Below are 26,955 nucleotides of genomic sequence, written 5' to 3' on the forward strand. Positions count from 1 at the left end.
TTCCAAAGGGTTAAGTAGGGGTACGAGACGCTTGGGTGTAGTGCCCCAGGAAAAACGTACACTGCCGGGCCCGACGATGCCATCAAGTCCACCAATGAGATTTGTCCCAAACTACAGAGTTGTATTGGACGTTGCCTTTCACAGTGTAGCCCAAGTTTTTCTTGAAGGGCGTCTCTTTTGCTTGGTTGGGCGTGATATCCTTGGCATCATCACTCCGCTGATGCCGAGATCGTTTTTGTCGCCATAGGTGCTTATACCATCGGGCGTGTTGCTGCACCTTCAAGTCACGCCATGGTTCGTTTGCAAGCCAGGTTCCCGGGTTTCGGCACCATGTGGAAGAACGTCCAGGGAGGAGAGCGAGGAGGCCGTCGTCTGGGAAAAGGCAATATATTTACATTATGTACAGGGAACCGTTCTCAAAGCAGCCATCTCGTCGCCTCGCTTGGTCGTCTTCGTCTTCTTCGTCTGAGTGCCTGCTGAGCTGGGTGCGAGCTTCTTCGTCTTCCATGAAAGTTCCAACAGTATGATACCCCCTCAACTGATACGTCGATTACATTTGTAGGCCTGTTACAGTTCGAAAGTGGCGCAGCTTTTGGCTGCGAAACTACGGCGGCTAGCTTTCCTGTTCAGTTGGGCTTGGACGACGTCGCATAGGCGACAGTCAGCGGTGACGTTGGGAGGTTGAGGCTGGCTATCGGCGTCAGGACGGCGGAAATTGTTGTCGGAGGCAGGTAATCGTGACTTGGGCGGCACGTCGGTTATTAGCTGCGAAGACCCGTGTGGAGAGCCAAAGTGTGGTTTCCAACGTCATCATTCATTGTGGACACGCGGCGGCGGGAGTAACGGGCCACATAGCCTGTAAGTCGGGAGGAGAAACGGATGGGGCGATTATCAGTAGTGGGCCACGGATTCCCCGGTGGCGGACCCCTGCGTACCGCAAAGCGTGGCCGGGTTGCCGGTATTGCCCGAAACGACGCCCCAGCTGGCTCTACCGGTCTCCCCATGGCTTTTGCATACGTGAGGGGTGCATTATACAGAGAGGGTGGCAGTGCTTCAGCCAACTTGATCATGTGGCGAAGCGCTGGAAGCTTCGGCATGACAATGGAAGGAGTCACTACGGCAGGCTGTGGAGGCACTCCGCACCGTGGAGAAGGGCCAGGAACAGACGGTGGCATCGGTGATCTAGGCTCCAGGGTAATAAGTGACACTTGCCGACCGACTTCTACGCGAACAAACTGTTCAAGCTGCCGAATCAAGGATGCGTCGGCCCCCGCCGCTGTCAAGTTCGACAGCGGCTCGCCCTGGGGCCCTATTCTCGACTGCACAAATTGCCGGCAATTCAAGCAATTTTCCGGAAGTCTTTTCTGATTGGCTTTCAATTTTGGTCACGTGCTTCCGGTTGACAAAGCGGTTGTGTGTGCTGTCGTCATTTTGACGTTTCATGTCGTCTACGGACACCAGTTCTAAAGTTTGCCTTATTTCTCGTTGCTAAAGGCGCATAATTCTTGGCCGGCAATGAAAAACCAGACTAAACGCAGCGGACATGACAACGTAAGCCTGTCTTTGCTATTCAACAACAATACTGCTTTTAATACACACCCCCTCTGTGATTGGCTGGGAAGGCGTGACGTAATTTAAACAGTTGGCGGGAACGATTACGTCATGCATTGGCAACTTCAGCCTGCGTAAAAGTGATGTAATGCTACGTAACAGCTTGAAAATGGCGGCTGTTTTTGTCACAAAATACAAGCAAAATAGGGCACAATATTGCCCCGGCTTACGGAGTCGCGAAATGTGCGGCCATTTGCTGCAGGCGCAGTTTCGCATGCGCGCTGTTTAAAGCATGTTTCCTACCGAAACAAATTATAGTTTCAACTGCTTCCAAGTCAGCGATCATGGAGCATACAAATAACATGCAGTATTTTGCTTTTATGTTTGGCAATGAAATAAAAATTATTTGTTTGGCGTAACCGCAACATAAGAGGGCAGTACAAGCCTCTCCATGACAAACAGAACCCAATGCATGGCATTTGTCCATACTTGTCCTAGTAAGCTGTTTGGTCACATGATCGAACTCAAGAGAAAAATAACAATGAAAAGTGACTATTTAGTTCATTACAGCGCTGATTGCAGTGGAGCTTGACGAATGAGTGAATCGGCGACATCGGTGCGCTCCGCGGTTATCAGGCGTAGCGCTTCGCTGCTCTTATGTGTCATAGAAGCGGTGGTCGCGGCCGTCTTTTTCTGTGATCACGCCATAAACTTGTAACATAGCAGCAGACGATGGCGTGGCGGCGGTGGCGGCAGGGAAGGTGATAACGCAATAAAGCTTGCATTGAAGCAGAGAGCCCAGCTATGTTAATAAAAGCGATTGAAAGAAATAAATAGATACGGTAAAAAAATTGTGTGATGTTCTTTAGCTCGACATCCGCCTTTCGCTCGCTTTTGGATCAACGTTACTCGATCGCCTGTGGTGTTGGCGCCAAATTTGACCGCCAGAAATGTGTTTTTCTTGTCAGCCTCAGCTACCGTCTTAATTTTTATAGTACATGCCAAGTGTTTTTATATCTTTCTTGCACAATATTTGATACCTTGGTAGCGATCTTTATGAGTGACTCGTCAAATTACACTGCACGTCTTCATAGGTATAGGTGCAGCACGTCACTGATTGCTTACGGCGTGCTTACGCAAAAAAACATGGGCGAAATGCCGGCAATTTGTGCAGTCGAGAATAGGGCCCCTGGACAGAAGAGCCCCGAGTAAGCGCCCTCTTCCTCCGGAGTTCTTCGTAGCTTCGGCACTGGTTGATGATGTCAGCAACGGTTCGCAGATCTTTCGCTAACAGCATCTGGAAGGCACCATCATCTATACCTTTCATTAGGCGCTTAATTTTCTCTGCTTCCGCCATAGCTGAATCAAGATGGTTGCATTGGTCCACAACATCCTCAATATAACTTGTGAAGGTCTCTCCAGGACGCTGCGCTCGGGTGCGGAGACGCTGCTCAGCCCGAAGCTTCCGCACGGTGGGACAGCCGAAGACCTCAAAAATACGATTTATTTTTGAAGTCAGACCAGGTAGTCATGGTGGCTGCGTTGTTTTGGAACCACTTCTTGACTAGGTGGTCCAAATGAAACTCAACGTCATTCAGCTTCATTCGATCGTCCCATCTGTTGTGCGTACTTACTCGTTTGTACTGCGACAGCCACTCCTCCACGTCGTTATCATCCGTTCCATCGAAGTTAGTGGGGACTCGCTTGCGAAGCGCTCCCGAACACATAATGGGCGGCGGTGAGGATGGCGCCATGTCTCGGTCGGTGTTCAGCTGCATCACGGGCTGTAGCCGTCTGCTTCGTAACTCCAGGATGTGTTATCGGAGTCTTGCTATGCCAAGATGGGGTCAGGCTGGGAACGAAGCCGCGAACTCCACCAAACTGAAGCGTGGTTTATTGGACCACTAACAAGCAGTTAAAGCTGCGGAGAAGGCGCGGTTCTTCGTGCCAAGCAAGCTATTTTGGTTGGTTGGTTGGATCCGGAACAACAATATCGCGTACCCACTCTGGGGGATTGGCCAAGTCTTATTGCGGTTCCGATGCAACGCTCGATCGACACGGGCGCAAAGCGCTCCTTCTGCCTTCTTGTCGTCTTTTGTGAACCAAGCCGAATATCCCCAACGGGGAAATCTCCTTGCATGAACTTCTCTGACATTAACTGCAATCGCGTCCATAATCAACTAATCAAAACTACAGTATATATATATATATATATATATATATATATATATATATATATATATATTATTTGTTGGATTTGTCATGATTGGTTTTTATGTGAAGAGCTCCCTGGATGTATATATTGACCCGTTTATAATAATTATGTTTAATTGCACGCGTGTTTCAAGGAAACCTTTATAGCAAACATGCCAATGCTAGTTCCGCATTAGAAAAAACTGCTATCTGCGGGGAAGAAAAAGGCTGCATTGGGGATGTGTGTCGTGTTCACCGCACGGTCAAGCATCCGGCTGAAGCTTTGTTTTGCGCTTAAAGAGAAAGCCAAGACCTGTTAATGGGGAAACATCTTTCTGTCTGCTTTGCCGTCTTAAAAGATTCCACGTTTAAACGACACATTCTCATACGAGCACGATAGCATCCTGAGAGAGTCTAAAAGCGATAACTAAGAATGTGTCAGCTTGCCTTCACTATCTTGCAAAGGCAATAGTAGCACTATATTAAGCATTCGTAGGCTCCCAATGTTCCTCCAGAATAATCTAAAATAAGGGAAAATATCCTTCACATCTATGATTTGAAATCGCCAATTGTATTCAAAAATCTCCTACTCTGGGGGAGAAAAATCGGCTTGCTGGCGTCATCAGCACTCCGGGAAAAGTGAGCCGGGCGCTCTGCCAAATTCGCTATCTAGGCGAACGTGGTGCCGCTTCCACACCGAGGTTTATAAACAGCTCACGCCTGCTTCCTGGGTTATGCGAAGCTCGAAACGGTTATACTCTAGAATTCCTAACCGCCAAACCTGCCTTTCATGATTGAGGCTTGCTCGCGGTGAGCTGATTAACGGCACTGTTCAGACATGCTCTGAATTCCATCCACACAGATAACCGCGAGGTGCGATGAATATGAGACTACGGGCCGGAAGTGTTGCTTCAACAATACAGCAATTTTTCGTAAATAACCTGCCTGCTTGTCTGATTAAAACCCACGTATATATTTTGATTTCATTTCATCATTTCATTTCTTTCATTCTTTCTGTCATTGACAGGAGCTTTATATTTTAATAATAATCTACTTTGCAATACCTGCAAAATGTTATTTTGAATTTGAAGGTTTAACATTTTACCAACTTCCGCTTGTAATTTGACCACTTATGTGAACCCTTTCCCCGAGAACTTTCGCTTACCCGAGCATTGCTGATTGAGGTTCGGTTCAAACCCCAATTTCCAAACTGTGCTTTGAGTGCGAACGCTGAAGTGAAATTTAATATTTTATAAAACCTAGCCATGCCAGGGCTTCTTTAGTAATAACAGAGTTATTCGCCAGCGAAAAAATGTTCAATTTGGGCTCGTGTGTAGTTAAAAACAAAAAGTCACACAAAACTGAACTTTTCGTAGCACGCAATAGCAAAGGTAACTTTGTATCTCGCAGTTTCGGCCGTGTTCTTCATTTTTATTGATTTGATTGATTGTAGGGTTTAACGTGCCAACGCAACGCAGCTGATGAGGCGCGCCGTATTGGAGGACTCCGGATTAATTTAGACCACCTGGGGATCTTTAACGTGCGCCGAAATCTCGTATACATGAGCGTTTTTGCTTCTCGCCTCCACCACAAAAGCGGCCGCCATGGCCGGGCGTTGTCATTCTTGCGCGCCCAAGATGGAACGTGTATTACGTCCGCCGTTTCTTCGAGTTTAAGTTGACCACGCCGTTACTTAGCGTCTTCCAATTATCAATAATTATGCAGGCGCGTCGGAGCAGCTTGTATTCACTTTTCTCGCCTATTTTGTTCTAAAGACACAACTCAAAGCGTGCCAATGGCACAAAATTTTTAAAAGGTCTGTTCCGTAAACAAAAATTTAACGAGATCCCTTCGCGGAAACACCAATTTGTTCAAGAAATAAGAATTTTGTGAAAAAAATCCAATTTCGTCGAATCTTGTTTCTCCCTTATAATGGCTGCCGTTGCATCATGGTTCAAAATTACCCCTGAAAAAAAAGGAAAGACGCCCTGTTAAATAGTCCCACCACCCTTATACTGCGATAAAAATTGTCCGGTGATTCTTTTAAGGAGCTCAGTCAGTCCTCGAGTAGACGAGGATAGTATCACCCAACCTGAAAAACTTACCAAAGTCATTAATGGATTGCAGCCATGTCATATAGCAGTGAGGCAAAAAAGAAAACTTGAATGTGATTCAGTACTACACAAAGGAACTCCGCCGTGAGTCTGGTGCTTTCAGGGCTGGCCCTCTGCAAAATTGATACCTTGAGTGGGTTCGGTAAAACAACGCAAGGTTGCGCGTACGCCGATTTTGTACGCTGTAACTGCGTCATGAATAAGGAATCACCCATTTAGGTGTATTATGAAGGGCCTGAAAGTATAGGTTCGCTTTGCAAAGGGTCGTCCATATCCGGCATTCTTGAGTAACTCAACGCAGGGAACTCATTACCTTGCTCAATGGAATTTACAAAGCTGGTTTAACGTACCATGGGGTACTTTTGGGTGATGTCTGCGGTCTCTTGCGACATCTCTTGCACTGCTGTTCACGAAAGAAATGACCCAACAAAGAATGTCGTGCAGCACACTTCGTACCTTCAGTAAGGATATATACAAGGTGTTTTTTTGCCTGCTTAGAGCAGTTTTGAGCAGCTGCAAGCAGCCAAAAGCTGCTCCCGCCTACACATTCTATGGGCAAATAAATTACGGAGCTGCTTGGAGCTGCGCAGAACTGTTCTGAATCTGAGAAGGCAAAAAAAAGAGAACAATAGGCACATTGCTTTCCCGAAAATGCCTCAAAATCCGCCTCTGCGATGTCCTGTACTCCCGATGACCCAAACGTCTTAGCCAAAGACGATGAAAATAAACAAGGCAAACAATGGAAGCTATTTTACTCCAAGAGCACGCGCATTTATTTGTTTATTTGTCTTTGTTATTGAGTCAGCATGGTCCCAGATGGAGGGGCAAAAATAAACATACGTTTTAACCCTGGTAGCTATCGCCTATTCGCGACCCGCAGTGGCTCGATGGCTAAGGCGTTGTGTTGCTGAGGACAAGGGCGCGTGTTCGATTCCTGCCATGGGAGCTGCCTTTCCGGCGAAAAATTTCTCCAGTGTCTTCAGGTTACGGCGTATCCAATGTCGTGTTCGTCAACGTGGGGTTTAGATTTCCTTGGTGGTTAGACCCATGAATACGCCAACCTCCCATGAATACGGCAATTAACCCACGGCCCTCAGTCGCCAGCGGCTGCGAAGCAACTGACCAGGGCGGCGGTTAGACCTGTGACGCAGCAGAGGGTGCTAAGAATCCCTGGATCCGGTCAGGCCGCCAATGGAATCTGAACCTGGCAACGTTTAACGCGCGAACTTTATCTAGTGAAGCGAGTATCGAGGTGTTGTTCGAGCAATTAGAGGGCATTAAATGGGATGTAATAGGGCTTAGCGAGGTTAGGAGAGCAGGCGAAGCCTTTACGGTGCCTGAAAAATGGACACATCTTATGTTACCGGGGTCTAGAGGACAGAAGAGAACTGGGAGTAGGATTTCTAGTCAATAAAAACATAGCTGGCAACATAGACGAATACTATAGCATTAACGAAATGGCAGCAGGTTGTAATTAGGCTAAATAAGAGGTACAAGCTCAAGGTGGTGCAGGGCTACGCGCCTACATCCATTCATGATTTACCAGCTACTTGAACGCTTCTATGCAAATGTGGAATCAGCAACGGCTAAAGAAAAACACAGTATACCATAGTTATGGGAGACTTTAATGATAGAGTAGGCAAGAATCAGGCTGGAGACAAGGCAGTTGAGAACTATGGTCTGGGCCGTAGAAATAGCAGGGGGGACCTACTAGTTGAGTTTTCAGAACGGAATAACCTACACATAATGAATACCTTCTTCTGTAAACGGGAGAGTTGGAAGTGGACCTGGAGGAGCCCGAATGTGGAGCATAAAAATGAAATAAACTTCATATTATGTGATAACCCTGGCGTCGTGCAGGATGTGGAAGTACTCGGAAGGGTAAGGTGCAGTGACCACCGTATGGTAAGATCTCGAATTAGGCTAGATCTGAGGAGGGACCGCAACAAGCTAGTACGAAAGAAGCCGATAAATGAGCTAACAGTAAGACGTAAATTAGAAGAATTCAGGATCGCGCTGCAGAACCGATATTGAGCTCTTAACGAGGAAGCCGAGCTTACGACACAGGAAGCCAGCGACAACTTTACACGTATTATCACGGAGTGTGCAGTAGAAGTCGGGGGCAGTATGGCTAGACAGGATACTGGCAAACTTTCACAGGAGACGAAAGATCTAATTAGGAAACGGCAAACCATGACAATCTCTACCGCAGCTGACAGAATAGAACTACCGGAGCTTTCGAAATTAATCAATAAGCGTAAGACAGCTGACATGCGGAAGTATAATATGGAGAGGATCGAATAGGAAGTATAATATGGAGAGGAGGAGAAGAACGGAAGTAGCCTGAAAGCTGTGAAGAGGCGTCTTGGCGTGGGGAAAAATCAGATGTATGCACTTAAAGATAAGCAAGGCAATGTGATCACAAATAGGGATAAAATATTCACTGGCCGAGAAGTTCTACAGGGATCTCTACAGTAGCCTGGACATCCAGCATAATGCCGAACGAGAGAGTAGCTCAGAGGAGATAGACATCCCACCAGTAACGACCGAAGAAGTAAGGAAGGCTTTGAAAGAAATGAAAGGGGGCAAAGCACCTGGTGAGGATCAGATAACAGCAGACCTCTTGAAGGATGGCGGAGAAATTGTACTTGAAAAACTGGCAAACCTGTATACGCAATGCCTAATGACCGCAATGGTACCAGAATTTTGGAAGAACGCGAACATCATCCTAATCAATGAGAAAGGTGACATGAAGCACTTGAAAAATTACAGGCCGATCAGCTTACTGTCAGTCCTCTACAAGGTACTTACCAAGGTAATCGCTAACAGAATTTCTGCAACCTTATATTTCAGTCAACCTAAAGAACAAGCAGGATTCCGTCCTGTGTCCCGGTCCTGTCCTTACTGCGACCAATTTATACCCGCAAACTACTTGATCTCATCATCTGCCCGCCTGACTTTCTGTTGCCCCCTGCCATGCTTGCCTTCTTGAGGGATCCACTCTGTTACCCTTAATGACCAACGGTTATCTTGCCTTCGCATCAGGCTCTACCAACATCTATTTATTCTTCTTAATTTCTACTAATATGTCCTTAACACACCTTTTTTCCCTGACCCACTCCGCTCTCTTCTCGTCCCTTCACCTATCATCTTCTCTTCCATTGCCTGCGGAGTCGTTGTCAATTTAAGTTGAACCAATTTAGTGAACCCCCAAGTTTCTGCCCGTAGGTGAGTACCGGCAAGATGCAGCTGTAATACACTTTCTTCTTCAGGGGCAATGGTAGGCCACTATTCCTTATCTGAAAATGCCTGCCGCAAGCACTCCACCCCCTTTGTATCCTTCTGATTATCTCGGCCTCATGGTTGGGATACGGGGTCACAAATTGGCCTAACTAGACATATTCGCTTACCCCCCGCACGGGGCACCTTGAGTAATCATGGTGACGGTGAGTGGCGACACCGCGTACCCCGAGCCCCCCATACTTAAGCTGTCACCTACCGTGGCTAGAAGTTGAAAGGTGAAGGGTTAGAAGCCGTGAACGGTGGCCGTCGGAGCCTTGGTCAAGCTCCGGCCGATGGGCTCCCTGCCTGTCTACCAGGCAGGGAGCTCCGGGACCTCTTTGACTACCAGGGTAAGGTCAAAGGAGAAAGTACCCCCGTCTCCCTGCTTTCCAATGTATCATATGGCATTTTCCAACCCCCCCCCCTCCCAAACGTGATCGGCCCCCGAAAAGGGGCCGCACCGAAGTTTCCTTTCCACCACTTCCCAACTTGAGTATTCCGAAACCGAACTACTCTCGCTTCTTATTAATAGAATCAGTTGACCAGTTGAACCCTCTTGCTTCAAAGTCAGTATTTCTCGTCTCCAAATTTCTTGAAGGTGTCATCGGCGAATCATATAAAGCCAAAAAACAAAGAACCGGTGAAATCCTTGTTGAGGTCAGTAGCCATGATCAGGCTGATAAACTACTTGCACAAACCCGCATCGCCGATCTGGCCATCCGAGTCACGCCCCACCGCAGCCTAAACAGCTCCCAGGGCGTGATTTCCGAATATGACCTAATCAATGAATCTGAAGCTGACCTGCTGGAGGGCCTTCGCAGTCAGGGCGTAACAGCGGTCAGGCGCATAACCATCCGCAGAGACGATAAACAAATACCGACAAAGCACCTTATCCTAACCTTCGACAAGGCGACCCTTCCTGAATTCATCAACGCAGGTTACATCCGTTGTTCAGTCCGGCCTTACATCCCGAACCCGCGGCGCTGTTTCAAGTGCCAACGGTTCGGGCACGGCACAAACTCCTGTCGCGGCCGACTTACCTGCGCAAAATGCGCCCAGCACGATCACCCGGCCGAAAACTGCAACGTGCAACAACTTCTTTGTATAAACTGCCAGGGTCCACATGCGGCCTACTCCAGAAAATGCGAAAAGTTTCAATTAGAAAAGAAAATCATTAACATCAAGGTCACTGAAAACATCACTTTCCCAGAGGCGAGGAAGAGGTTCGCCTCTTTCCCTCTGGGGAGGTACGCCGACGCAGCTCGCCGGGGGACGGAACGGCGTTTGGTTTCGGCGGGGACCCAGTACCGCGAGTCGGACTGGGACCCGCCCCCGACCCTCCCTGGGTTGCCTCTGGCAGCCCAACCCGCCTCCGCACCGCTCGCTGAGCCAGAAGCGGCTGTGGTGGCATCCACGTCCGGTGGGGATGCTGCTGCACCCACCGTTTCCCCCTCTCTACCAGCCCGAAGCACACGCGAGGGCCCGGACGAGATGGAGACGGAGGCAGTCGCAGCGACCCCCTCCCCCACCTCACTGCCTGTGCCATCTGTGGTGCTCCCCACGCCTTCGGCACTGGCAGCACAGGCAAAGAACTCCCGAAAGGGTACCACGTCAAGGAGGCCCAGTCCGCTGGGCACCCCCTTACCTTCAGATGACGACATGGACGTCGAGCCCTTCCGGCTTTCATCGCAGCAGAAGGAACGGGCTGCGACGTCCAGGTCAGTAGAGAAGGCCAGAAAACCCCTTCCAAGAGTCCAAGCCCCGAAAGACCCTACATAAATAGTCACACTCCAGTAGCTCTGAACACATAATAATGGGAAGAGAAAATATTGTTCAATGGAACTGAAGAGGCCTTCTGAACAATCTTGATGACGTGTATGAGATTCTGCATGCCAATCAGCCGAGTATAATGTGTGTCCAGGAAACGCATCTGAATTCCAAACACACAAATTTTTTGAATAGTTACCTGGTATACAGGAAAGACAGGGATGGCTGCACACACTCTTCTGGCGGTGTGGCCATAATCGCCCGCAAATCCTTAGCATGCCACCCTGTCACCTTGAACACCGTCCTTGAGGCTGTAGCCGTTCGCACAATAATTTTTAAAAGGTTGATAACGGTATGCTCCATCTACATCTCTCCTGATCTTGCACTTCTGAGCTCTGACTTTGAGGCGCTCGTTGACCAGCTTCCTGAACCGTACATCTTAACCGGCGACCTTAATGCTCACAACACTCTTTGGGGCTCTTCTCGCACGGATGCCCGAGGTCGCCTTATAGACTTATAGAGAAATTCCTTACATCTTCAGGAGCATGCCTTTTCAACAATAAACAGCCTACATACCATAACATAGGTCACAAGCCATACTCATGTCTTGACTTGGCTATTGGCTCCGCAGTTCTCTTTCCTCTTGTCGAGTGGGGAGTGGGAACTGACCCATATGGCAGTGACCACTTCCCCACCTCACTAACATACATAGGTAAAGGCCCATGCAGTCCATCTTCCCATAATAGGTTCAATGAAGCACGAGCTAACTGGAATACATTTACAGAGACATCCAAACTAAACCACACATCCATAGGACACCTACACGTTGAAGAAGCTACCCAACTCCTCACGGCGCACATCCTCGACGCCGCCGAAAAGTGCATTCCCCACGACTCTGGTGCCCCGCGCAACCACAGGAGGCCGTGGTGGAAGAGGACTGTAGGCGGGCGCGAGAGGCCCAGAACAAGGCGTAGGGTATCCTTCGTCGGTACCCCACGTCGGGTAACCTTATTTTGTTCAAACGGGCCAAGGCGTTTGGAAAAAGTGTGCGCCGTGAGGCAAAACGAGAGAGTTGGCACACCTTCTTGACATCCATTAATTCATACACAGACACACACAAAGTCTGGACACGTATACGCAAGCTCAAAGGACAACAGACACACAGCCTGCCCCTGGTTAGCACAACAGGGGACACACTGGAAGACCAGGCTAAGACACTTGCACAACACTTCGAACACGTGTCTAGTTCAGCACACTACACAAACACTTTCATGAAACACGAAACATCTGCAGAAAAAAAGCCCTTACACGACAAAGACAAATCAAAAACTTCGTACAACTCTGAATTCACTCTCTATCAGTTGAGGGCTGCCCTGAGCACGTGCAAACCTTCAGCTCCAGGCGCAGATAAGATTACATACACCATGATACAGCACCTACACCCAGACACTCTTGAAACACTCTTACACCTATACAATAAAATATGGCTTTCGGGGCACATTCCATGCTCTTGGAGGGAGGCCATAGTAGTGGCTTTCCTAAAGGAAGGGAAGGACCCTTCCTCTCCTGCCAGTTATCGCCCTATTTCCCTGACCAGCTGCCTGTGTAAGCTTTTCGAGAAGATGATAAACAGGAGACTTGTGTACTTCTTAGAGTACAATGGTCTTCTCGAGGGCTGCCAGGCAGGCTTCAGGGCGGGACGATCTACCAATGATCAACTCGTTGCGTTAGAGTCTTATATCAAAGATGCTTTCCTGCATAAGCAGTACTGTATGACAGTATTCTTTGATCTTGAAAAGGCGTACGACACTGTTTGGCGGTACGGCATCCTCAGCGATTTGAAGTCCTTTGGCATGTCGGGTAACATGATGAATACGCTTGTTAGTTACCTGTCTGAAAGAACGTTTCGCGTGCGAGTTGGAGCTGCACTCTCTAGGGTTCATGTGCAGGAAAACCGTGTGCCGCAAGGTTGTGTTTTGAGTTGCACTTTGTTTATTGTAAAAATGAATTCTCTTCAGAAGGCACTGCCACCATCGATATCCTGTTCAATCTATGTAGACGATGTTCAACTCTCCTTCAAATCGTGTAACTTGTCTATCTGCGAGCGCCAAGTGCAGCTTGGTGTGAACAAGCTAGCCGTCTGGGCAGATCGCAACGGTTTTAAATTTAATCCAGGAAAGTGCACTTGTGTTCTGTTTTCTAAGAGGCGTGGCATTCGGCCGGATCCAGACATTCGACTCCACGGTGCCTCTATTCCTGTCAAAAAGGAACACAAGTTTTTAGGTATAATCTTTGACGAAAAGCTCACATTCATCCCACACATAAAACAACTAAAACACAAATGCTTAAAAACAATGAATATCCTGAAGGTTCTGTCGCACATCTCTTTTGGTGCTGACAAACAGTTTCTTTTACGTGTTTTTACCAGCATAATAGGTTCACGACTGGACTATAGTAGCATTGTCTATGGGTCAGCCACTAAAACATCCCTCAGATTGCTGGACCCTGTGCTTCATCTAGGGCTCCGCTTGTCGTGTGGTGCCTTCCGAACTAGTCCAGTAGAAAGCTTGTATGTAGAGTGTAACAAATGGAACCTACAACGTCAGCGAGCATACACAGACCTCCTTTATGCTTTTAAAATTTCATCTATGCCACACCATCCTTTTAAATCACTTTTTCATGATACATCCATGACTGAACTCCTTTTAAACCGACCATCGTTCTCTGCGCCCTTCTCTTACATAGTTAGAGAGGAAGTGTCAGAGCTTGCTGTCTCCTTTTTAGACACCATCCAAAGTTCTGTAACAGATTTCATAGCGCCATGGCATCTCCGCCCTGTGTCATGCGACACATCTTTCACACATGTTGATAAAAACCGAGCTCCCACATGTGCAATTCTGCGGCATTTCTTGTATTTGCAGCAGAAGTATGAGTGCTCTGAATTTTATACGGATGCCTCTAAGACTTCCACCGCTGTGTCCTGCGCGGCGCATGGGCCCGGCCTTAGTGTCACTAGAACTCTGAATAGTCATACTAGTATCTTTACGGCAGAGGCTTACGGTGTACTTCTTGTTGTCAATCATATACTCCAAAGCCACATCCCACAATCCATTATCTATACAGATTCCCTCAGTGTTGTGCGGGCACTGTCATCAACAATGCCTTCGAAAAAACACGTTGTCAATCTGATCATCAAGGATATTATGTCGGTGTATGTACGCAAATTTGAACTGGTTCTTTGCTGGGTTCCCGGCCACAGTGGTATAGCCGGGAACGAAGCAGCGGACCGAATGGCTGCTGCTGCTACACTCTTGAATTCAGTAGACATAACCACATTACCCTACACCGACGTGAAACCACACATCAGACAACAACTTCGCAAAACATGGCAAACACACTGGAGCGAACAAACAGACAACAAGTTACACGTAATAAAACCTCACTTAGGACCGTACACCACCGACACACGCAATACATACTCTGAAGTCGCCTTGGCCAGATTACGGATAGGGCACACACATGCAACGCACTCGCACCTGCTCACTGGATCTCCAAGACCTCTGTGCAGCAGGTGCGGAGAGGCCCTATCCGTGATGCACATCCTCATACAATGTAAGCCACTCGACACTACACGACGCAAACACTTCCCTCAACTACAGACACGACATATTCCACCACACCCATCATGCTTCTTAGGAGATGATGCCATGTTTTCTGTTCAGCGCACCTTTAAGTTCCTATCAGAAGTTCACTTTTTACAACTCATCTCATACCACCCACAGTTTTACCCCTTGTCCTATACACCAGCCACCTTATTTATTTTTTAACCACTCTTGTTCCTCACCCTGGCCCTTTACACTAGCCGTGCTCATAGTTTTTAACTGATTTTATTTCGTGTTCTCTCCTCATCAAATCACTTTGTGTTTGGCGCTCTTTGCCCATGTCGGCCTTGCGCCAAAAAAATCAAACCATCATCATCATCATATTCGCTTACCACTTGCACTGCCTCGCCACCTAACTCAAACCGCTGTGCTGACCCGAGGTTATTATTCATTTCTTTTGTTTTCCGCATATTAATTCCTTGGGAAGCCGCCTTGGGCAGGCTGCGGATAGGGCACACCCATGCAACGCACTCGTATCTGCTAACGGGATCTTCTAGACCCCAGTGCAGCAGGTGCGGAGAGGCCCTATCCGTAGTGCACATACTAATCACATGCAAGGCACTTCACACAACACGACACAAACACTTCCTCAGTGGCTAAGGCGTTGCGCTGCTGAGCACAAGGTCGCGGGTTCGATTCCCGGCCGCGGCGGCCGCTTTTCTGATGGAGGCGTAAAGCAAAAACGCCCGTGTGTACGAGATTTCGGCGCACGTTAAAGATCCCCAGGTGGTCAAAATTAATCCGGAGCCCTCCACTACGGCGCGCCTCATCGCCTGCGCTGCGTCGGCGCGTTAAAATCCTACAATCAATCAATCAATGTTCTAACCGAACATGAATACACACTCTTGTGTGTCCAATACGAACATGACCACATGGCTACGTTAAAACGTAGACAACACAAGTTATGCATGGTACAAAACGAGACACATGCTTCACCCCACCACCCTTTTCGGCACCACGAGACATGGCTTTGAGCTCTCTCTCAACGGATCCACAAATTTTGATAAGTTTGTTGCTGAACAGACAACCTGCACACTAAAGCGACCCGCAGCATTCTTCAAACCGTGGGATAATCTGTGAACACATGGGAGTACAGCAGGAAATTTCTTCTTCGCCGGTAGTATTTCTTCTCCATGCTTCTTCTCCACTTTCCAGGCGCCTTCTTTCACACAGTTTGCTGGCGCGTGTTACGTTTTGTAAATAACACGATAGCTTGTGATGTAGGTATGATGTGTTGTCATATGGGTTTATATTGTAGCATTTAAATATGTGTCTGTTCTAATAAAAAAACAGGTGTGAGTCAGCGCTGTGGTTTATCGTCTCTTTTCTGTGTGTAAGTGCGTTACCATCAAGATGTTGGAAATCCAATACCAACTAATCCAGTTGTCACTTCTACCATATATATATATATATATATATATATATATATATATATATATATATATATATATATATATATTATGTAACTACTCTGATCATGGAGAGTGCCGTTGCTGCTACATGAGTAAACCTTCTTTGTTATTCTTCTTGCTGTGTATGCGACTCTTTATTGATTATATATATATATATATATATATATATATATATATATAGTGTTACGTGGCGCAGGACAGGAACCATGAGATGTGGACGATATATTTCACACTATTTACACGGCGCCTATCGCCGACCACGGATCGGCTGTGGGTTCGTCACTCCCTCGTCGTCGTCGATGATTGGATATCGGAAAGTGTCCACTTGTTCGTAACATCACTCTCCGGCCAAACACGGCCGTCCCGGTTGCGCTCGGTCACCGTCAATAGATGGGTGCGGTGAGGATGAGATGCGATGCGTATTAACACTGAAGTCCTTTCCACGGTGAATGACGATAGTGGTATCCCATGTCGACTGGTTCCCGAACATCGACGCCCACAAGGCCACGACGAACCGATGAGGGTGCTGGGAACCGCGCCGTAGGAAAAGGCTGGGAACACAGCATGGGCGGCAGTCTTGGCCGCGGGAAAAAACCACAAGCCCCCCGCGTCACTGGTCCTGATTCGGGCTCAGGGACATAGAAATCTCCATCCGAGCAAAACATACGCTAAATATCTTTGTTCTATTTTTTTATGGCAGTTCAAAGCATTATCCAATGGAACTGTAGGGGACTAATTGGAAACCTCGATGACATCTACGAAATCCTTCATAAGTACCATCCAAATATCCTATGCCTACAAGAAACACACTTAAAATCTACACAAACTAACTTTCTCAAACGATACTCGGTATTCAGGAGAGACAGAGACAGCTGCACTCACTCCTCTGGTGGTGTAGCTTCGAGGGTTGCTCACTGCCCTCGAAGCTGTGGCAGTCCGAGCTATCCTCTTTAATAGGTTAATAACAGTTTGCTCTCTGTACATTCCCCCGGATTACCGTCTATCGAGCTCAGAATTCGAGTCCCTGATAGATGAGCTCCCGGAACCCTTCTTATTAGTGGGCGACCTTAATGCTCACAGTGAACTCTGGGGGTCTCAACGGACAGATGCCCGAAGCCGCTTGCTAGAAAAGTTTTAAATGCGAATGCATTTCTTAGCCGCGGGTTGTCTTGCGTCGTTGAGCGGCGTGCGCCTAGCAACAGCTGTTGTGCGCGCCTAGCAACCGGAGCAGGTGCAGAGTAGCGGAGGGCAAGGGGAGAGAAGGAGCGCTCTCGGCGTGTGAGGGCGCTCGCATCGCGGAGCTCGGGTGGAGTAGCGGAGAGTGAGTGGAGAGGAGGAGAGCGCTCGGCGTGTGAGGGCGCTCGCATCGCGTAGCTCAGGGCGGAGAGACAGCTCGCGCGCGGGCTAGCGCGGGTCTCTCTCTCCTCTCCGCGTACCCCTCTCCGCTCGCTGCGCATATAAATGCAGGGAGCGCGCGCCTCTCTCCGTGACTGCTTGCCGACTGGCGCCTTGATAGCGATGGAAGTCGGTGAAGTCGAATCCCTCGCGGCAACGATACCGCAAAGAAGAATTCGGTGCACCCAATGCATTCGCATTTCCGCACGATCCCCTTCGGGAAGGTGGGGGGATTTTTTTATTTTTTTCCGGGGCTTGTCTACTCAATCACAAACAGCCGACATACTAAAACACTACACACAACACATACTCACACATAGACTTGGCAATCGGCTCTTCTGTCCTCTTTCCGTCTGTTGAATGGGGAGTGGACGATAATCCTTATGGGAGCGACCACTTCCCAGTCATCCTGAAAGGCATAGACAAAAGCCCTAACAGTTCCATCTGTCATAAAAGGTTTAAGGAATCTGGTGCAGATTGGCTGAAATTTAAACAGTTACCTCAGCTTTCATACACATCTTTAAGCCATTTGGGCATTGTTGAAGCCTGTGAACTGATTACGGCCCATATATTTCATGCCGCCGAGTGCTCAATTCCGCAAACATCTGGTGCCACACCTAACACTAGGAGGCCGTGGTGGAATGAGGAGTGTCGGCATGCACGGCAGGCTCAAAATAAGGCTGGGGCATCCTTCGCAGGTATCCCACTTCCCAAAACCTCATTTCCTTCAAACGTGCGAAGGCACAAGGAAGGTGCATTCGCCAGCAAGCCAAAAAGGACAGCTGGCACTCTTTTGTGACTTCTATAAATTCGTACACAGATACAGGCAAAGTACGGAATAGAATTAAAAAACTTAATGGACGGAAAACACAGAGCCTACCCTTAGTTAGCAGTTCGGGTGGCACCCTGGAGGACCAGGCAAACGCACTAGCAAAACACTTTCAATATATTTCAAGTTCTACTCACTACACGAATACTTTCTTGCGGTATAAATCATCCATGGAGAAAAAACCTATTAGGGAAAGCATAAAAAATTTCTGTTGCTTACCTCGGAGTTGCCTATATTTGGTATCATGTCGCTTGTGCCATGTCCTTCAAAATATTGACAAAAAAAAAATACACCGAGAGAGCTTATGGTACAGCATTTTGTACACTGCCGGCACAAGTAATCAAACGACAGTTTTTTTAGGTTTTCACCGAGATTCCCCGCACGGGGCACCTTGAGTAATCTTGGTGACGATATCGGTGACGCCGCGGACCCCGAGCACCCAAACATAAGTTGTAACGTAACGTGACGGTGTATTTAAAGTGAAGAGTAGAAACAACAAACGGTGGCCGTCGGAGCCCAGGTCGAGCTCTGGCGGATGGGCTCCCTGTCTGTTTACAAGGCAGGGAGCTCCGGGGCCTCTTTCGCTATAAGGGTAGGGCTGCAGAGAAAACTTTTTTATGCTGTATTGTTGTTGACACGAAAGTGTTTTATGCCGGGTGCACAAACCTCACCGACGCCATATCCTTCACAGAAATGACATCACCAGAAAAAGTTCAATGGACGCGGCTGCGCTACAATTCGATCCCAGGATCACTCTGGCTGCAACGGCATCTGTGGAATGCCCAGCCAACTGGTCCCTGAAGTCAACTCCGCATGCCAGAACGAATGTGCCTGATGTCTTCCCTCTACGTTCCCCGCACGGGGCACCTCGATTAATCTTGGTCACGGTATTTCATTTCATTTCATTTATTTTACCCTCAGGGTAAGGATACATTATCGAGGGGAGGGGTTACAACAAGAACAAATTGATGACAGATGCATGTTGGTAATTAAACAACACCAATAGAACAATCTCGTAAAGGACTAAAGGAAATACAATCCAGGTGCACATTGGTGAATTCCTTCGGCAATATTTCAAGCACATATAAAATAAATATGTTCTTAATAACCATCATGCAAAGCACTCTAAGGTATACAACTGGGACAAAGAATTGGAATTTATTCCGAGTTATTTAAAGCATCTTTAAATAGATCAGAGTTTTTAATACTTGTTAATGCGCTCGGTAGATTGTTCCAATCCTTGCGCGTTTTCGGGAAGAATGATGCGGAATGTGTGACCGTATTCGAACGAGGTACAACGACTTTATGTGAGGGATCTCGGCGAGCTGACACGTAAGGCGCAGGACAAATCCATGAATTGTGCAACGTGAAGTTATGGTGATAAATTTTATGAAAGAGGCAAATTCGTGAGTGTTTTCGGCGAGTCGAGAGGTTCAGAAGGCCTTAAGTTTTTTTTTTTTTTTATTTGGGTTACGCTTGCTGTTCTGCGATAATTAGATAGAATAACACGGGCTGCGCGATTTTGTTCCATCTCGACTGAACGTATTAATGTCATGTGTGCCGGATCCCAAATAAAAGAAGCGTACTGTAATTTAGGGCGAACATAGGTAGTGTATAAAAGTAAGTTCTAAGACAAAGGTGCAAGAGAAAAATTTCTACGGAGGTAGCCTAGAGTTTGGTTAGCCTTGGATGTTTTTTCTCTATATGCAGGTTCCAGGAGAGGTTGTTAGTACTAATAATGCCAAGATACTTGTACGAAAGCGTGGTCTGTAAAGGGGATTCCTTAAGAGTGTAAGCGGGTGGTCTCTGATTATTACGAGAAATTCGCATTGACCTGAATTTTGAGACGTTTAACTGCATCTGCCATGATTGTCACCAAGCTGAGAGATTATCCAAGTCAGTTTGAAGCTGCATAACGTCAGTGTCGTTCGTTAGTTTCCGCTAGATTAAGCAGTCGTCTGCAAATAAACATATTTCAGATGGCGACACCGCAGACCCCGAGCCCCATTACATAAGTTGTAACCTACCGTGACGATGTGTTTAAAGGTGGAGGGTTAGAAACCACGAACGGTGTCCGTCGGACCCAAGGTCAAGCTCCGGCGGATGGGCTCCGTGTCTGTTTACTATGCAGGGAGCTCCGGGACCTCTTCAGCAATCATGTTAAGCCTGACGATGAAAGTACCCCCCCCTGCCTTTTTTACATGCCATATAATACCTGCATTTTCTAAATCAAAACATTGGCCTTCTGAAATGGACCGCACCGAAGTACCCTTTCCTCCATCGCCTACCACGAGTTTCCAGAAGCCGGACAACTATCCTAGAATTTTGACAATAAAATACGTTGACACGTCGAACCGCCTTGCCACGAAGACTGTCTTTCTCATCTGCTAATATCTTGAGGGCTGTTGGTGAATCCTACAAAGCCAAAAACCTATAACCGGCGAAGTTCTTGTATAAATCAACAACAAGCTACAATCTACGAATTTCTTCACTCGAACTCGCATCACAGATCTGGACATCAGGGTGACACCCACTGCAGGCCTTAACAGCTCCAAGGGTGTGATCTCTTAGCCACGTCTGATGAATGAAACTAAATAGGATCGGCTGTAAGGCCTTAGAGACCAAGGTGTGACAGCAGTGAGGCGTGTCATGGTTTGCCGAGATAAAAAGGAAATACCAACAAAACATGTAAAATTAACTTTCCACCGTTCCTGATTCAGTATAACCAGGCTTTATTTATTGCCCCGTCACACCAACCATCCCGAACCACCAACGGTGTTTTAAATGCCAGCGGTTCGGGAATGGCACTAACTACGGCCGTGGTCGACTAACAGCGTGAAATGTGCACAACATGGTCATCCCTCAGACAACTGTCCTTCACAAAATCTCATCTATGCAAGGTGCCAGCGACTACACGCTGCATACTCCCAAAAGTGCGACAAATTTCAGCTTCAAAAAAATATAATCAACATCACGGTCACGGAAAGCACCCAAAAGGCACCTTCCGGGAATACAAACCCCGAAAGACAACACATGAACATGCACACACACACTCCACTCATTCTTGAATGTAAATAACGGGAACATAAACATTTTTCAATGGAACTGCAGAGACCTCCTTAAAAACCATGATGATGTGTATTCGATGCTGCATGTTAATCAGCCAAGTGCCATATGTCTCCAAGAAACACAGCTATATTCCAAACAAACAAATTTCTTAAATAGGTACTATCGTGATAAATTGAAATACGAACATCGGAGCGCGTGGCTTTCAGTACATGCCGCGCATCCTGGCGAAGGGCCGCGTATTCGCAGTGGGAACAGGTTGCGAGACTTCGTGTCCAACGTTGATATGGAAACACCGTCTTTCGGGGTGTGAGCGTTTTGGTTTCTTCCCACCGCATTCGGCGTCCGCTCATGCAAGCGTTATCTAAGTCTGTTGCTGCTTTGAGTGAAAATGGTGCACGTAGCTATATTCTTTTGTTATTTCGTGCAGAGCGTCCAATGGACGATGGAAATGCGATGGTCTTTTCATATCAAGGTTTTGACTCTTCCTGCTAGGCACAATCTTCGCACCAGCGGCATCTCGAAGAAACGCCATGCAAAGCAACAGTAACATGTATGGGTACTGAAAATGAGGGGATCAGCATAACGAAAGATCTCATTAAAAAAAAGCTGCAGCGCAAATTTCGACCTATCAGACATTTTTTTCTATCTTGGTGGACTACTACAATCATGGATTTCTCGCGCCTTGCTTGCGGTTCGTAAATTCCTGGGATGACTTTCGAGAGGGTCTTTTTGACGTTGCTAAGTTGCAGCGCAAAACTAGAGCATCTATAGATGAGGCAATACTGGACTCCTTATGTAAGCATTTGCTGGATGTCCCTTCGGTTCGCAGACAATCGTACGATGGAGCATCAGCGATGTCTTCAGGGCGCGTTGGAACACAGGGACGCATTCGAGAGAAGTCGCCTTTGGCAATTTACGTGCACGTCATTCTCATTGACTTAACTTGCGTTGCTGGAGCATGTAGACCATTAGTATCAGACGTACCCCTTGACGCCATCAAGGAGTTCTTCCTCTTTCTGGACACTTTGCCGAAACGGAATGCCTTCTTGTAGTTCTAGTCGGGCAACAAAGTGGCAAACAAGATGGTTGAGGGGTTTTGAAAAACGAGATGCGTGGAACGGCATACTGCTCTCAAGGCCTTCCATTCGCATTTCGTGCCGCTTGTGGACTGCCTTTACGCTATGGCATCATCAGAGGCTCATGGTTTTAACAAGGACCTCTGGCACTTTTACTCCAGCTGAGTTTTCAAGGTTTTGAGGTTATCTTGCTGGTTGCGAGCGTCCGACACGATTGCGACTTTTATATTCCTCAGAAATATATTGGACTTTATTCAACGAATAGTAACAAAACCTAATATTCCACTGTCATAGGAATGGGTAAAACACGAAAATTAAATGGGCAGTGAAATCTGCAGCTGAGCATGAAGTCTGGGTCAGCGGCTGCCTTGTGGGTGTGCTTGGCGAGTGACGTCCTGCTGGCGGGTCGCATCGGCAAAGGTGGGCTGGCGTCATTTCCGTGATGAAAATGAAGTCAGTGAAATCTTGTTGTATCCCGGCATAAAACATTTTTGCGTTAAAATATTTATCCCGAAAACGAACAACCCTAAGTATAACGTACTCTTTACTACTAAAGATTGCTTCCCCGCAAGAAGACACTGTGTGCAAGAAGCACCCTTTGCAGGCGGCTTGCTTCGTTGTACTGGTGTCACTGCCGTGATGAATATGACGTATGTGAAATCTGCGTGTAACCTGGAATAAAACACTTGCGTGTTAAAAGCGGGAAGGATACATTGTGGACGCGTACAATAAGATCGACGCAACCATCGCTCGTCTCAAGTCTGCGCCAGAACAAATCGACATGGAATTCTGTAGCTAGTTTCTGATAGCTGAATAACTTTCTGACTCTCTCGGCACAGAGATCACGACGCCACGCGTTGCAGGATTTCTGCGTAACCACGCGCACGGGCCGTCGTTGGATACGAGCGAATACTACCGCCGTAACATTGCTATCCTCCTCGATCATGTGATCCAAGAGATGAATACTCACTTGCCCAAATGCGACAGAGTAGGGTTGGTGCTGCTCCGGCTCTGGCCTATTATTATTGGCTCAGCCAACTTAGAAAAGCAGATGGAGGATTTGCTCTTGTGGGAAATGCATATGCCGTCACCTCAACATAGCGCTTAAGGAATGGCACCCCTTTTGGACGCGAGATTAATGCTCTGACAGGCATCAAAATATCGGCAGTTTGGCCAAGTGCACTGATGAAGACGTCTTTCCAAACTTTAATACCCTCTTACGAATTGGCGAGACCCTACCTTGCACAAGCGTCAAGGCGGAAAGAAGCTCTTCCGCGTCGCCGTATTGCTCTGGTGGCGTTCAACACCTGCTCGCTCGCTAGCATAAAGGTCAGCGGCATGGCAGAGAGAAAGCGGGTACTGATTGGGATGGCAATGCAATAAGGTAGGAGGGAAAAACGACCGGTAGCGCTCGGTTTCTCGCATTTTTTCTATGTGTTTGAGCGGTTAGCAGTGGTGGCTCGCGCAGAGGGACCACGATGTGGCGTGTGCGTGTATTAGTTAGCGGAAGGCATTTCGGTGCCATGCCCCCCCTCCCCAAATGTGGAAGAATTGGAATTCATTGGGAAAAGCTGAAATTATTCGACGGGGACCGGCCGGTGAAACGACGTCGGCTGCATTTCTCGCAGCATTTTTGAGCGCTGATACTGCGAATCAAAACAGACGTAAAGGCGAAGACCGCGCGGCCACGGCCCGGTCGTTCCGATGTGTCGCGTGCAAAGCAGTCTTGTTGCGGAGCTACATACGAGAGGTGTCCTAATACCAAAGACAACGGTGCTGAGTGTCTCATGAGTGTATTTACAGAGATGTCGGCATTTCCATTAGCCATTCCAGTGACACAACTTTGCACGCGTTCTTGAGTGCTGACGGCGATATCCAGGCTGTGGCCGACATCACCGATGCCGAACAAGCGGACCCTAATAATTGCAGCCCTGACAGCAATCCTAATCGGCAGACGAGCTTGCGTCACTGTTCAGATTAGTCACTCTTGTGGCACAGGGTACAATGCCGGATTTTCTTATTTGGACGGTGTTCGTAAGCTTGAAAACAACCTGGTGAACTTCATGACGCAGAAGAAGCAAGTGTGTCTGGCAAACTCTTTTCATGTAAATAAAGTACAAAGGATGTTACGCTATTGTTCAATTTTTCCGTTCTGTGAGGAACAAATCGGTGAGCTACCGCTTGTCGCGACTTCGAAAAGCTCTCAGTGAAGTGCGCAGTTTTGAGATAAGCTTGAGATGGGCATATTTTGTATTTCGAATGATCGATATATCCAACTATTTCTTCATCCCTTTGGTGTTGGATTTATTCGTGTTCGCCTGTATTTGTAATCGTGGGAAATTTAGTGCTGGAACCGAAGAAAACTGTTGAAAAGTGACGGTTTTATATCTTTGTTTGAGTATTGTGCTGTGAGTGCCCCGTTTCTCGGCCAATTTCTCTGGAAGGCTTCATGGACTGATCAACCTTTTTACTGCGTCCTCATTGGTGTGAAACATCGAGGCACACCTTCGCTTGCGTCTAAACGTTTCATGTGTGCGTATTACATTATATAAATAACTTTAGCAATTTCGTTTGGATATGCAAAATAAGTATTTTTGATAACAATAAAGTGACCACGTGGACCTTCACTGTCCCGTCTTGAGGCTTAGTAACGGCTTTGCGACTTTGTGAACTTTTGAGCATTCTTTGAGTGCCACATTTCAACACGAAAATCACAAAGAAGTTTTGTTTTGTATGTATACATGCGTGTGTGTTGCCTACTGCTTCCTTTTAGTACTATGTATAGGAGCATAAAAGCTTTGTAAAACCGCACATTCATGCGTAGTCTAAATACTCAAATGCAAGGCACTTGACACAACACGACACAAACATTCTTCTGAATTATACAGACGACACATTCCACTGCACCCATCATAATTTTTATCCCACGAACCGATATTTTCTAGTCAAAGTGTTTTTAAATTTTTAGGTGAGATAAAATTTCTGTAGCCTTAAGGCCCCTCTCGCTGCGCCGTCGCCTCCGCCGCCGCCGCCGCTGTCGCCGCAGTCGCAACGCGCGAGTTCCGCTCATCTGCCTCGCGAGTTGTGTTCTTTGCAGTAGCCGCCAGCCGTTTTCGGCCACATTTCTCTCGTCGCGCCGGAGTTGAATTTGTCTTATCACGCGTAATGATCCTGGCCCTGTACACGAGCCACCTGAATGGTCTTTTATTTCCTGCCACTTTGTTTAGACACACATGTTAGTATTTACACTTGTATCACTTATTAAATAACCCGTTCTTAGGTGCTTTTTGCCCATGTTGGCCTTGCACCATTTAAAGTCAACCATCATGAAAACGGCTTATTTACGGATGTAATCTGGATGACCTAAGCATTTCAAAAATATGCAGAAGTATTGCCTCGCGTGGTCTATTTTTCCATTAATATGAGATTGAAATCACAAGCGATACAGGTTAAAGATAGCAGAAGCCTATGTACCAACAGCTAGCTAGGATGATCAGGCCGTAGATATGGTCTACGAAGGTGTCAAGCCAGGAATGAATTATGGCACCTAACAGTTCAAAATTATAATAGGATACATTAACGCAAACGTACGTGCAAACAGAATAGTAGAAACAGTTGTGGGAAAATTTGAAATGGGCACTTGCAACAGTCGAGGAGGTAGGGACTAGGTTTTTGGAATTATCATCCTCATCATCATTTTTATTTCTACGTGCCCACCAACAGCCAATGGCCTTAAGCGGTGGTGCACAGGATGAAACACGAAATCTGATACAAACACAAACCACTAAATATGTGGGCTGAAACGAGGAAAAATAAATAGGAGAAGGAAAGAAAAATACGATCAGTGCACTTCAGTCAAAGCAAGCCTAAACAAATGCAAATTGTTGCTAAAAAATGAAGGTGACTTGCCTTTTCATTGTACAGTCTAAGCAATCTTTGCACAAGAGAACAAGTAGAACTGATTCGAAATAAAAGAAATTCACGAAAAGACTTACACGGAACTCTAATCTCAATTTCTGTATGGAACTCTAATCTCTAAATAAATGAAAAGAAAAGGCTAATGACCGCAGTCTTCCGAAAACGAAAGAATAAGAAATGGAACGGGGAAAGTCCAGTCGGGAAGACAAAAAACGAAATTAACTTCATTTTAAGTTGAAACCCACGTATTGTGCAGGACATAGAGGTTGTAGTCAAAATTCGGTGCAGTGATCATAACATGGTTAGAAGCAAAGTAAGGCTGAATCGAAAAAGGGAAAAGCATAAACTCTTAAAAGGAACAAATCTAACAGCAGGTCAGTCAGAGGAAGAGCGGAGGAATTTAAACTAGTCATTCAGAAAAAATTCACTTTTTTTTGACGGTGACAACGAGAACAGTGTTGACATCCTAAATGAAAACCTAACAACTGCAAAAACCGAGTGAGCAGCGGCAGTTGGAAAAGCAGCATGTAGCAAAAGAACCTGGAATAGTAACTCAGCAAACGAATAAACACTCTGCGAAGTGTATGAACGTACAATTATCGAGTACAGACGACCCAATTGAGTTAGCGCTGCTGTTAAAATTAACACAACTAAAACAATTGACATTCAAGCGTACAAATTGACAGT

At 46.9% G+C, this 26,955-nt stretch overlaps 1 protein-coding gene across 1 annotated transcript in view; it reads left to right on the plus strand.

Annotated features, from left to right (window-relative positions):
• The window catches only part of LOC144175800 (frequenin-2-like), a 559,531-nt gene that overhangs the window by 295,430 nt on the left and 237,146 nt on the right, over positions 1 to 26,955 (plus strand). The window lies entirely within an intron of this gene.

This window comes from Haemaphysalis longicornis, unplaced genomic scaffold, assembly GCF_048455015.1.
Source record: "Haemaphysalis longicornis isolate Haplotype H1 unplaced genomic scaffold, Haemaphysalis longicornis Haplotype H1 scaffold_1, whole genome shotgun sequence".
In the NCBI taxonomy this organism is placed as follows: Eukaryota; Metazoa; Arthropoda; class Arachnida; order Ixodida; family Ixodidae; genus Haemaphysalis; species Haemaphysalis longicornis.